This window comes from Cydia fagiglandana, chromosome 3, assembly GCF_963556715.1.
Source record: "Cydia fagiglandana chromosome 3, ilCydFagi1.1, whole genome shotgun sequence".
NCBI classification, from domain to species: Eukaryota; Metazoa; Arthropoda; class Insecta; order Lepidoptera; family Tortricidae; genus Cydia; species Cydia fagiglandana.
Window position 1 is genome coordinate 19,826,055 of NC_085934.1, and position 12,294 is coordinate 19,838,348.

Sequence of the window (12,294 nt, forward strand, 5' to 3'; positions counted from 1 at the left end):
CAATTTGAGCTTTTCTATATTGGGTATCTAAGGGTTAAAAAGTCATGTTTATTAGACGATCGCTTCAGTATTCCATACATTTATAGTGTATTCAGATAAGTTTCTTGGCGTTTCTTCTTGTCTGAAAATAGGTTCCGAAACGCAGATAAAAGTAAATATTACATAGTGTTTAGGAATACCTATTAAAAACAAAACAAAATAAAATAGGTATTATTTAGTTTAGAGACCCGACTTCATCCGAGGCGTGACAGTAGATAAAGTATGTTTGTACGTATTAATTTTTGCAACATTTACATATACATATTTTCCTTTAGCTAGCTAGATTAGCGAATGGATATAAAAGGAAAATATAATTACAAACAACAAGGGCTTACACTACTGTTCATGGTAACTGGTCACGGTAGGGCTCGGTAGAAGATAAATTCTAAAAAATATAATTTATTATTTAATTTTTTTTCATATGATAGTGTTATAATTTCATTTCATTTCATTTCATTTATTTATTTCAATATAAACTTACAGTTTAGCACCAAAACGTTTACATGAGACTTACGACTATTATATTACATATATAATTATAATAATATTATATTACATATATTATATATATAATATAGAAATACAGTAGAAATATTTACAATGACATAGGGTATTTTAGGGGTAGTATTTTAAATCCAAATCTAATCAGTCTGCACATAAAAGACGAAGGGTACTAAGGTTCACAACGTATTAATTTCACTAGACGATCACATGGCCAAATTTATTTATTTTTATTTATTTATAATTAATTCTGGATGAGTTTTATTAAAGTAGATTAGCTAATATTGGGTTAAGGTACATTTTTGGTACCGGAATGACCAGGATTAAATATATGAATAGTTTGTTACATAAAGTAGCCTCTTTGGCTACATTTTTGCTGCCGTAAGAAAACTGGAATGTGAACTGATTTGATTTGGAGTTAATTAAATATAAAATAAAATATTTCTATATACTAGTATCTAAATAAATCAAATTCTCTTCCTCTGCTTCATTGTACTGACGTAGCTTGCGTGTTAGGGACTTACATCACCTGAAACAAACATAAAAATACGTTAGTGTAAATAGACAAATAAAATTACCTAAAAATACGATGCGTTATACAAGTCCAAAAGAAAATAGGGGGCGATAGTTAAATGTTATCAATCAAATATATGCATATTTGTATATGTACGGACATATACATATATGTATTAAAATTAAATTATTAATACAGTGTAGAAAACCAGTGAAAGTTAATTGTTTTAAATAAGTGTTAAATTAGTGTTATTTTATAAAATTAAAAATAAGTGTTAAATAAGTGTGTTTCTTAAGTGTTTTAAATAAGTGAAAAATAGTGTTAAAACAGTGTCGTAAAGTGAATTAATTAACTAAAAATATATTAAAATGGAGAGATCTACAAGACAGCGAAAGGCCGCAACCAAGTCTAAATCTACACGTCAAAATATACAACAAACTACACCATCTATCAAGAGAAGCACTGTTGATCGAGTTAATCAAAAAGCACGAGTAGCTCGTAGAAACATAAAGAAGAAACCAGATGTTAGACGTGGATTGTTCTATCATTTGCTAAAACAGACCGAACAGAAAATGACAGCGGGGCTTAGTCAACTACGTAACGAGCTTGCAACGGCAATTAGTCCTGTACAAGTGGAAACTATAGAGACTGCGGTTACAACATCGGAGCAACCAATGGAAGATACAGAGCATGTTGAAACAGTTTCAGGCAGTGAAAAGGAGCTTTCTACTGAAGAGAAGAAGACAATCATATACAATATTAAAAACACTAATATTGAACGTCCCAAGTTTGGCAAAACTAAATCGCATCCAGTGACATTTCTAGAAGACCTAGAATTTTATCTAAAAAGGGTCGTAACTGATGGAAATGAGATAGAAGCGGTTCTCGAATGTTTAGAGGGAACAGTTCGCAATTGGGCCAGATTGTATAAAGACAGGTGGACCAGTGTAGCAGAGTTCAAAGCCGATTTTCTGAAAACCTACTGGGGGACACACGAGCAAAATGAATTACGTAGGAATATTGTTCATGGAGTTTGGGACAAAACAAAAGTAAATAGTATGCATGATTATTTTGTGCAAATGGTTGGACAAGCAAAAATGTTGACATATGTTATCTCGGAGAATCAATTAGTGACTGATATAATGAGGCACTTTCCTCGTTATATACAACAAGCGTTTGCGTCATCAAAAATTACTACTATTTTTGAAGCTGCCGAGTTTCTACGTGCGATGGACGATGTAAACAAACAAGAGCCGCGAGCAATACCATCAACGTCGGGGGCCTCGAAACCATCCAATCAGCCTATGAGAAAAAATCAGACACAATATCAAAATTGGCGGAAACCAGAAGCAACGACAGCTGTTATAGAGCAAGAAATTGTTATCGACGACTCGGAAAACTAATATCTGCTGATAAAAACGTCCCCGGGTCAGCTACAGAAACAGATGATAGGGTCAAAATTCTAAAAATGATGTATAAAATGAATTGGTTGCCAGGCCAATTGTTAGGAAAAAATAATAATGGGTTGCGAGCGCCAATAGAACTAGAAATAGTCAATGGTGAACAAGGAGTGGGATTAGGTTATAGTAATTTAGAAACGATACAGTTAATAGGGTTACATGACTTAATTAACGTTTTAAAATTAAAAAGCGAATTGATCGAATTTGATGTAGATGACGAATTTATCGCGTCCGTGTTTGAGGAAGAAAAAGAAATACCGGAACCAAGTTCGTTTAAGAGTGAAGTAATTATACGTATGCGAGATTTTCTTATAAGAGCTTTGCTAGATACAGGTAGCGATGTGACGGCTATGTCTGAGGAATTTTGGGAGGTTGTAAAAAATAAATATCCTGAAATACCTGTAATGCCGATCAAGCCTTTTAATATCAAATCAGCGTCGGGGCACAAAAGTAAAGACATTAAAATAACAGCATTGCTACCTATCGGTATAAATGACTTACAGATGGAAATCGGATTTGTAGTAATACCTAATCTAAGTTTTCCAGTGATATTAGGATTTGACTGGATTAAGGAAAATGTAGTATCGATTGACCTAAGAAAAGAGAAATGTGGAGTCAATATCGAATATAAAGGTGAAATCACTTGGATACCATTTCATGATCGATATAATGGATGGCAAGATCAATGCAGCATAGAGTCGTCAAACCAACCTCAAACGCAAGTGACATGTAAGGTCGGAATAACATTAGTAGAAAGTGAGAAAAAAGCTTTACATTCGGTATTAACAAAACATAAAACATTATTTGACTCAAAATTAGACAGGGCTAATTGTTATCAACATGTGATAAAAATGGAATCACATGCACCTGTAGTAAAGAGAACGTACCCCGTGCCATATGCGTATCGCGAGAAAATAGAATTAAAATTACGCGAATTAGAAGAACAGGGAATTATTAGTCGTTCACAAACTGAATATTGTAGTCCGTTAACATTTACATTAAAGAAAGACGGAACAATAAGAGTCTTATTAGATGCGCGTGAAATCAATAAGAATATGATTTCTGAAACCGAAAAACCAACTTTACAATTGGACGTATTAAACTCATTTCACGGAGCGAAATTTATAAGCGTAATTGATTTGAATAATGCGTACTTTCAAATACCACTCTCGGAAGAAAGTAAAAAATATACAGGTTTCAGTTTCAATGGGAAATCTTACGTGTATAACGTGTTGCCGCAAGGACTCAAAACATCTGTGGGAAGTTTTAGTCGTGCTATGGATTGCATACTTGGTCATGACGTTCGCGAATTTTGTGTCAATTACTTGGACGATTTAGCCATAATTACTACCGGTACCTTGCAACAACATTTAGAACACTTAGACATAGTGTTGGGAAAGTTAGAAAAAGCGAGCCTAACTTGCAATTTAGAAAAATGCAAATTTCTATGTAAAGAGGTGCACATGCTAGGATATATAGTATCAGTAGATGGAATAAAGACTGATCCGGATAAAATTAAAGCGATTCAGGAATTTCCAGCTCCAAGAAAAATTAAACAATTAAGAGCTTTCTTGGGTTTGTGTAACTTTTATAGAAGATTTATCCCTAATTATAGCGAAAATGTACAATCATTGTGTCATTTATTGAAAAAAGGAGTGACGTGGCAGTGGGGCGTCGATGAACAAAAAGCTTTTGAGACAATAAAAAGGACTTCCGTAGATGTTATTCAATTGCAACATCCTGATTTTAGCAAACCTTATTATTTGCAAACAGATTCCTCAGGTATCGGCTTATCAGGCGTACTTTATCAACTTGATGATAATGGGCAAATGAGAGTTCTCGGGTTTCATAGTAAATCTCTAAGAGGGGCTCAGTTAAATTATTCGACGACTGAAAAAGAATTTTATGCCGTTATTAATTGTTTAGAAAAGTTCGAAACTTATTTGAGAGGTACAAAGGTTATTATTCAAACGGATCATAAGGCTTTATTGTTTGTCAAAAACTGGAAATTATATAATGCGCGAGTAATACGTTGGATCAATTACTTAGAGCAGTTTCAATATGAAATTGAACATATAAAAGGTAAAGATAATATAGGTGCGGATGTGCTATCTAGGTACCCACCTCAAACTGATCTTTTGCAGGAAGATAAAGTACGGCTGCCTGAGATTCTTTATACTGAAACAGAAATAAATAAAGAATTGATAAGTAAATTAAAAAAGGTTAAAGAATTACAAAAACAAGATCCCGAAATTGACGAAATAATTCAAGGCCTAGAAAATGGTGATAGTAGTGATAAAATCGGTCGAATAATTCAAAGATGCTCGTTACAGGATGGTGTATTGTACTTCACTCCCGATAATAGTTCGAATAAAGTTCTATTTTTGCCAAGAATGTTAGTATCGGATATTATAAAACAAATACACTTAGAAATGGGTCATCAAGGGGCTTACAAGGTCATAAAATACATAAAAGACAGATTTTATTGGAGGGGTATTACGCAAGATGTTAAAAAACTAATAAGAACTTGTCATACTTGTCAAATGGTGAAAAATGATAATATCAAACACGTAGGACCGTGCAAGTCAATAGTGAGCAATGATATCGGAGATTTAGTCATGGCAGATCTTTATGGGCCTTTACCATCAGGACAGTTCGGAATGAGTTACATTTTGGTAGTTCAAGATTCATTTAGTAAATTCATCAAACTATTTGCGTTACGGAAGGCTACAGCGTTATCTGTGGTAGTTAGTATGAAAAAATTCTTTAAAATCATTCAACCAAAGGCAATTTTAACAGATAATGGCTCGCAGTTTATTAGTGATCAATGGAGGCGTTTTATGAAAGAAAGGGGGGTCAAAACTATATATACAACAGTTAGAAATCCTCGTCCAAATACGACAGAACGCGTGAATAGGCAACTTGGAGTATTATTCAGGACTTACTGTGAAAAACGACATCAAAGTTGGGTGAAAATATTACCAAAGATAGAAACTCTATATAATAATACGTTTCATGATAGTACAGGGTTCACTCCATGTGAAATAATGTATGGTCAGCCTACGCAATTAACATTTGACAAGGAAATTATTAGTCATATGAAGAAAAACATAGCGGACATTAGGCAAAAGGTTAGAGAAAATTTAAAGAAAGCAGCTGAGATAAGGCAGGCAAAGTTTAATCAAAATTATAGACTGATTCAGTTTCAAATAGGAGATTGGGTTAAAATAAAAAAATTAAATAAATCAAATGCTCAGCAAAAGATAACAAAAAAGTTCGAAGCAATTTATGAGGGACCTTATGTAATTGCAGCAATTCCCTATCCAAACGTATATATTTTAGTAGATCCATATACAAATATATACCGAGGTAAATACAATACAATACATTTGTCAAGATATTATAAAGGCGAATTTAGTAAAAATAGCTGATCCGGCAAACGTTGATTTAAATGTAATGTTTGACTGATATTTGTTAAAGACTGTATTTTTATTATTATGTATTAGATAAATGAATTGTTATGTTTCATGTTGATAAAAAGGTTTGTCTAGAAAATAACTGTTAAAAAAAAATAGGTTAGATATTATAAGGATAGGTGTATTAGACATTGAATAATATTTTTAAATTTTTATAACATTGAGATTATTGACGTGTTTAGATGTACTTACCAAGTTTAGAGTAGTAGCATAGAGGTTTTATTATGATGAGTCGAGTGCGAAGGTGTTGAATGTTGTATTGTAGCTGAAATCATTAAGAATTTTATTTTATTAAATGTAAAAAAAAAAATATACATAATTATTATTGTTATAAAGGTTATAATAGAAAAAAAAAATGTCAAATTAGAATAAGTAATTTTTTGGACTAAGTAATATTGTTATAGAGATTTTTAGTAGATGTTATAAAAAAAAGTGTCGAATTAGAATAAAGATTTTTTAGAATTAAAGAAAAAAAAATGTAAAAAAAAAATAAGTAGGTAGGTTAGAATAGGGTCTTCAGTCCACATCCGGCATAACAGTAGTCCGTATGTGTGAAAGTAACACTATTCACATATACAAGTCGTTTCATGCATATACAATTAGACTAGGTAACTAACTTTGGTTTTGATTTTGTAATAACTTTGATTTTGTGTAATGGTAATTATCATTTATAAAAAAAAAATATTAAATTACAATAACCCTTTAAGCATGTATTCTAAAGGGTTGGACTACCTTATGTTACCCGAAGGCACAAATAGCGGTAGTGGATTTTTCTTTAAAAAAAAAATATATATATTATTATAAAAATTAAATAATTAGTTAAATATATAAACAAAATATTTTTAAAATAAAAGTGAGATAAACAGTAAATATTTTGAATTAATTAGTTATTCTGAAAAAAAAAAAATATTAATTAAAAATAGTATCATTATTGGTATGTTAATAACAAGTAAGCATTTTAATTACCTTAAAATAAAAAGAAGGGACAGCATTCAGCGACACTCGGTCTCTTGTCATGTGGAACATCTGAAAAATGGGAAGTATTCAGTTTAGACAGAGAACATAGATGTTTTGTAATTATTTTGGCAGACATAAATTTCAGTGGATGAAAATTATCAATAATTATTAATTAGACATACATATGTAATACTTAAAAAAAAAAGTAGTTGGAAAAAAAAATCATTTGAAAAATAATTGGAGTAAATGTTTCATTATTGTGATATAGTTCATTAAAATTGTTTTATTTAAATAAAAAAAAATTAGGTTATGAAAAACATACTTACTTAGAAAATGATGTCTCATAATTAGGAAGACTAATTACATATAATCATCTTACACGAACGTCTAATGTATCCTGAAATCATATTAAGTAAAAATTTAAAAATCTTAAATTCAAAACAAAAGTTCTAAAAATAGCTGAAATACATCGTGAGACGCATTCAGCCACTTATAAAAGATCGGGAAAAAAAAAGGTTAGCAGGTACTCCTTTAGTGTGTGTGACGACGCTTTCATGTTGTGTTAGTGTAAACAAAGATTTTAAACGAGAAAAATAATATGGTGTAAATCAATGAGTTGGATTTACTAATCATACATATACGTTATGAATAAATAAAATGACACTAAAATAGTATAACAGATTAAATGTTAAGTATAAATTAGCACTACGTAATACATACTATATACTGAAAGTTCTGATCGTGTGATACCAAATTGATATTCCTAGAAAAACATTGTAGTTTATATTAAAACAAAAATGTATGATAGTAGAAAGAACAGAGTATTACTTACATTAAATAGGATCATCTATGTCGTCTAATAATCCGGCTTCATTTATGAGGGCCTGAAAAAAAAATTAAAAATTAAATAAACATTATTAAGATTCTATGGAATCTGAAAGTAAAATTCAAATTAAAACAACTTACATTGAAATCCAGCGGAGGTTCTTCGTTTTCATCTACTTGCTCCGGGATATCAAATAATAAATTTTGTAAACTTGGTGTAGGCTGTAAAATAAATAAACATAGTTAAATGCAATAAACATGTTTATATGTACAACAATAACATTATTGATTTCTTAATCATACATACTTCAACATTAATAACAGCGTGGTGTGGAGACCCCGGAGCTGCTTGAATTATTTGTATAACATATCTGAATTGTTGTCCGTTGGCTACTAATTTTTTCTATAACAAGAAATATTTTGTTTTAGCGTTAAATAGTATTGTGATAAAAATTTACAGATTATTAAAATAAAATATTTGCCAAAACATTGATATAATATAATAATTATGTAAATAATAATATAATTATGCAATATAAATATAATTAAATAAATGTATACAAACAAAATTATATACCCTTAATCTGCGGAGACGGTCCTTGAAATTCCTGATTTTCTTGTTTAACATTTCAAAATTATAATGAGGTTCGTCATTCATACACAGTATTAAAAGATCTAGACGGGCAAGCTCGGTCAGAAATTCATCACCATGATATAAATTGTTGATGTCCCAAATTGTTGGAAATTGCAATATCTTATAGTCAATTTTTTTAAGTTGCATTTTTAATAGTGTACACTTCACAAACACAAGCTAACACTTCAAATGAGGGTTTTTCGTTGCGTATAACCAATTGACAATTTGTAACCTATGGTTTGTGCCAGGTGGCGCCACTGTGGACGCCATAGACAAAGCAAGGGAAGTACTTATAGTATTCACCAATGATGTTGCTAGCAAACAAATTAATTGAACAATTTCAATCGTTTACAATATTTAAACTTGGATTTAAGTAAATATCATTAAACACTGTCATGAAAACATGTTGAGGTCATAAAATTTAGAAAGTTGAAATCGAATCTATCGATCGTATAAACAAAGGACCGTTTAAGACAATAGAATTACAAGGAAGGGTCATATTGAATGCACATGTTGGAGTTTGTAGTAAAAAAAATCAGCCAACGGTTCGAGTGGTTTTTTACCTGCTGTTGAAATGCGTGGTGTTTTGAGTACAAAGTTAGAGATAAAGTGTTATTTAGTTAATTTAGATAGTAAAAATACACACAATACATATTGAATAAATATATAATGAATAGTGATTTAGATTGAATACTGATTATTCAGCAAAGGTGGTCGACTAGGTAGAATGCCGAATAATTGCAAATATTTGTAGCATCTCTAGTATTTATAGTGTAAATGTACAAAATAATAACAAGTTTAGAAATAGGCTATATAAAATATGAAAAAAATGGTATTTTTGAATATAACATAAATACTTTAACCTGAAATTTGTTACATTATCATAAAATATGAAAACTATATATTAAATACATGAAATTAAATATTTATCTTACTCTGCATATAACAAGAGGAAAATCTATATTTGAAGTTATTACTTTAAAAATAATATTATATATAACAATAAATAATTTATGCGAGAATTGGTGATAAAATAATACACGTGGAATATATCATACAGAAACATTGGCATAAATGTACAAAATTAACGAGTTAATTTGTATAAATAAATAATTAGATAAGATATAGAATTAAAAAGTAAGAAAAACATTCAAACTTACCAATTATTTGTTCAACAGCAAAATACACTATGGCATTACACTTCACAATAGCACTCAACTTCACTACATCGGGTAAAATTCAAAACTGGTCAATGACAACGGACAGTTATGCGACGCATCTTCCTATTATCATTTCCGAGACGCATCTTTGCGGGGTTGCCATAATAAAATAATGAGTTATTGTATTACCATAGTAAGATATAAAACGAAACGTTAACTAAGATAGTATTAACGTTATTTCAATTGTTTTTTTTTAACTTTAAAATAAATAATTTTGCAAAAACAAATTCTGTTTAGTATTATTATTATTAAATAGGAGGGAGATTGGGGTTATGTCAGAAACATTGTTTTTATGTTTCATAAAAATTTAAGTTTTATTTGGTACATTTTATTATGATTGCAAATCATTGACGTTGGCTATCTGTAGAAAGGGCCTAGTAAGAGTTGAATGAACTGGCAATTGAAAGGCAATGAAAGATTATTAACTGATTTAATTATAATAATAGATAGATGGACATTTGTTAATTTTGCAAGAAGTGTGTGAAATTTTGTTTATTTTGTAAGAATGATTTTTACGGTTAGACAAATGTTAAATTGCAATCAACCTGGATTTGTTGGTATTTTGTTGCGAATAATACACAAAATAGTCAACAAATTCTTATCAGTAGGCTAAAATCGTATGACGATTCGACCCATTTCAAAGGGTAGTTTTTGTTGACTATACACTCCACAAGAAGCTAAGACCATGACTAATTACACACCTCATCGTGAATAAGATCTTTGATATCAAAACACGATGATGACATGTCAATGAACATGCATTATCACATTATTATTTGCGAAAAGAGTTATTGAAGCATTATTTTTAAATATATTTTATCGAGTTATTTGAGATATGGTTTTGTATAAAAAATGGTTTTAAGTTTTTTTTTTTTAATAGAAAGATAGATAGTTGTATTAAAATGTCTACAAGTAGGACTTATTTTCATATATTATAATGATGAAGTGTTTACAGTAGTGTAGGTATTTATAAATTAAATGTTTTTGTATGTTTTTCTTTATAAAGATTTTCAATGGGATTTATTTACAAACATTACATAGTAGTTTTGATTTAAATCTATGTTATGTTTGTGAAGGTAATATTTTGATACAAGTATCAGGATATTATCATGGTATTTTTAGGTTTCATTAACACTTTATTATTAATATGGGAGTAAGTCTGAAGTCAAATATCTTGTTCATGTATGTGACATTTTCCAAGAAAACTTGATTGGCAGGGGTGATTTGGTAATGGAATTAGGATTGAATTTTGATTAATGAAGTATGAGTATCCTAGTACTTATACCAAATGATTTTTCTACTTTGTGATGGGAGGTTTTATTGGTTCATTTATTAACCGGACAATGTGGTTAAGTCGCCGGATAGAAAGATCCATAGACTAGGATGAAACCATAAAACCGAGCTACTAGAGTTTATTGGATTCACGACCCAATACCCTAGACCGGCAGGAAAATCGTGACGAAAAGATAATCATAACACATTATTAAGATTCAATGATCTGGGTTTCATATTGGATCAATCACAATCAATGAGTATTGGTTTAAACACACATCATACACCACACGTTTAGTATACAAGGGAGGGAAAAAGGGGATAATACCAACAAATTAAGGATATAATTTTCATTTTTTTATTGGAATAGGGTCCGAGAATTCTACATGTATGTGTATACGCATACATTGCAAATTCTCGAGGGGGCGACTGTAACTAGACGCACTAGCTGATCTAGTTAACATAAATAATGATTGACACAGCTGATCAATCGATCTATATTATTTTCATAAACTTTAAAACCTCAATTATTATATACAAATGTTAATTAAAATAAATACATGTAAGTAACTATAATATATGCATTCAGTAAATTAATTTTAAATAACAGCAAAACATTCTCACGAGAAATTCGAAACAACAAACAAAAACTTAACTGAGTCAAGTTTGTAGTGGGCCATTAATCAGAAAAACTGATTCGCTGAATCCAAAGAGAATGGAATGTGTATAGAGAATTACTGTCGGTGAATTTTGTAGTCACGAAGATTATGCTGCCATCTGTTGACGCAGTATTGAAACTAAAGATGAAAATGTATAAAAATATCAATAAAACATATATATTTACATATAGACATAAATGATTTTTATTAATTTTGGAACGCCATGTGTTTTGATCCATGTTTTTTACATTGATGTGCATTAGAATTGTTGAATATCAAGAGAGTGGCGCCATCTGTTAGAGAGTGGCTTTGTCTTGATTTCCGAGGCAAGGGGTTTCTTTTGACTTTGCTTGTCTTATGGGATTCACATCTCTTTGCTAAAACTACTCAAGATTGGAACTCGAGTTTAAAGGAAATAAATAACAAAGTTTTAATTTTGAAGTGCGCCTAACGCGTCAAATGCGTCAAACGCGTTTCGTTAATGTCTTTTATGGTTATAAATACCCCCACGCCAAGCTGGGAACGGTTTATTCTATTTTTGTCCGTCGGATTGTCACGATCTCTGGCTCGCCCGTAGACGTTAAAACAAAGGTGTTATTTTTACGGTTGAATGTTTGACATTACGTAGCTACTATGCTGCTTTTTGTCAGACTGTTCAATTGCTAGTTCAGTGTAAATACTTACGTGTGTTTTGGTGTTTTTGTGTTTTAGAGCCAGATTAGTGTCTGATTGCACGG

General features: G+C 30.6%; 1 long non-coding RNA gene across 2 annotated transcripts; it reads right to left on the reverse strand.

Moving 5' to 3' along the window:
• Positions 1 to 653: 653 nt before the first annotated feature.
• Positions 654 to 6,305, reverse strand: LOC134680567 (uncharacterized). Of its 2 annotated transcripts, XR_010100472.1 has the most exons (4): positions 6,183 to 6,305; positions 4,639 to 4,692; positions 4,270 to 4,404; positions 654 to 1,069 (listed from the first exon to the last, which is right to left on the reverse strand). It is a non-coding gene; the product is annotated as an uncharacterized LOC134680567 (long non-coding RNA). The 2 variants fall into 2 exon arrangements; XR_010100471.1 differs by lacking the exon at positions 4,270 to 4,404.
• Between the last annotated feature and the right edge of the window lie 5,989 nt (positions 6,306 to 12,294).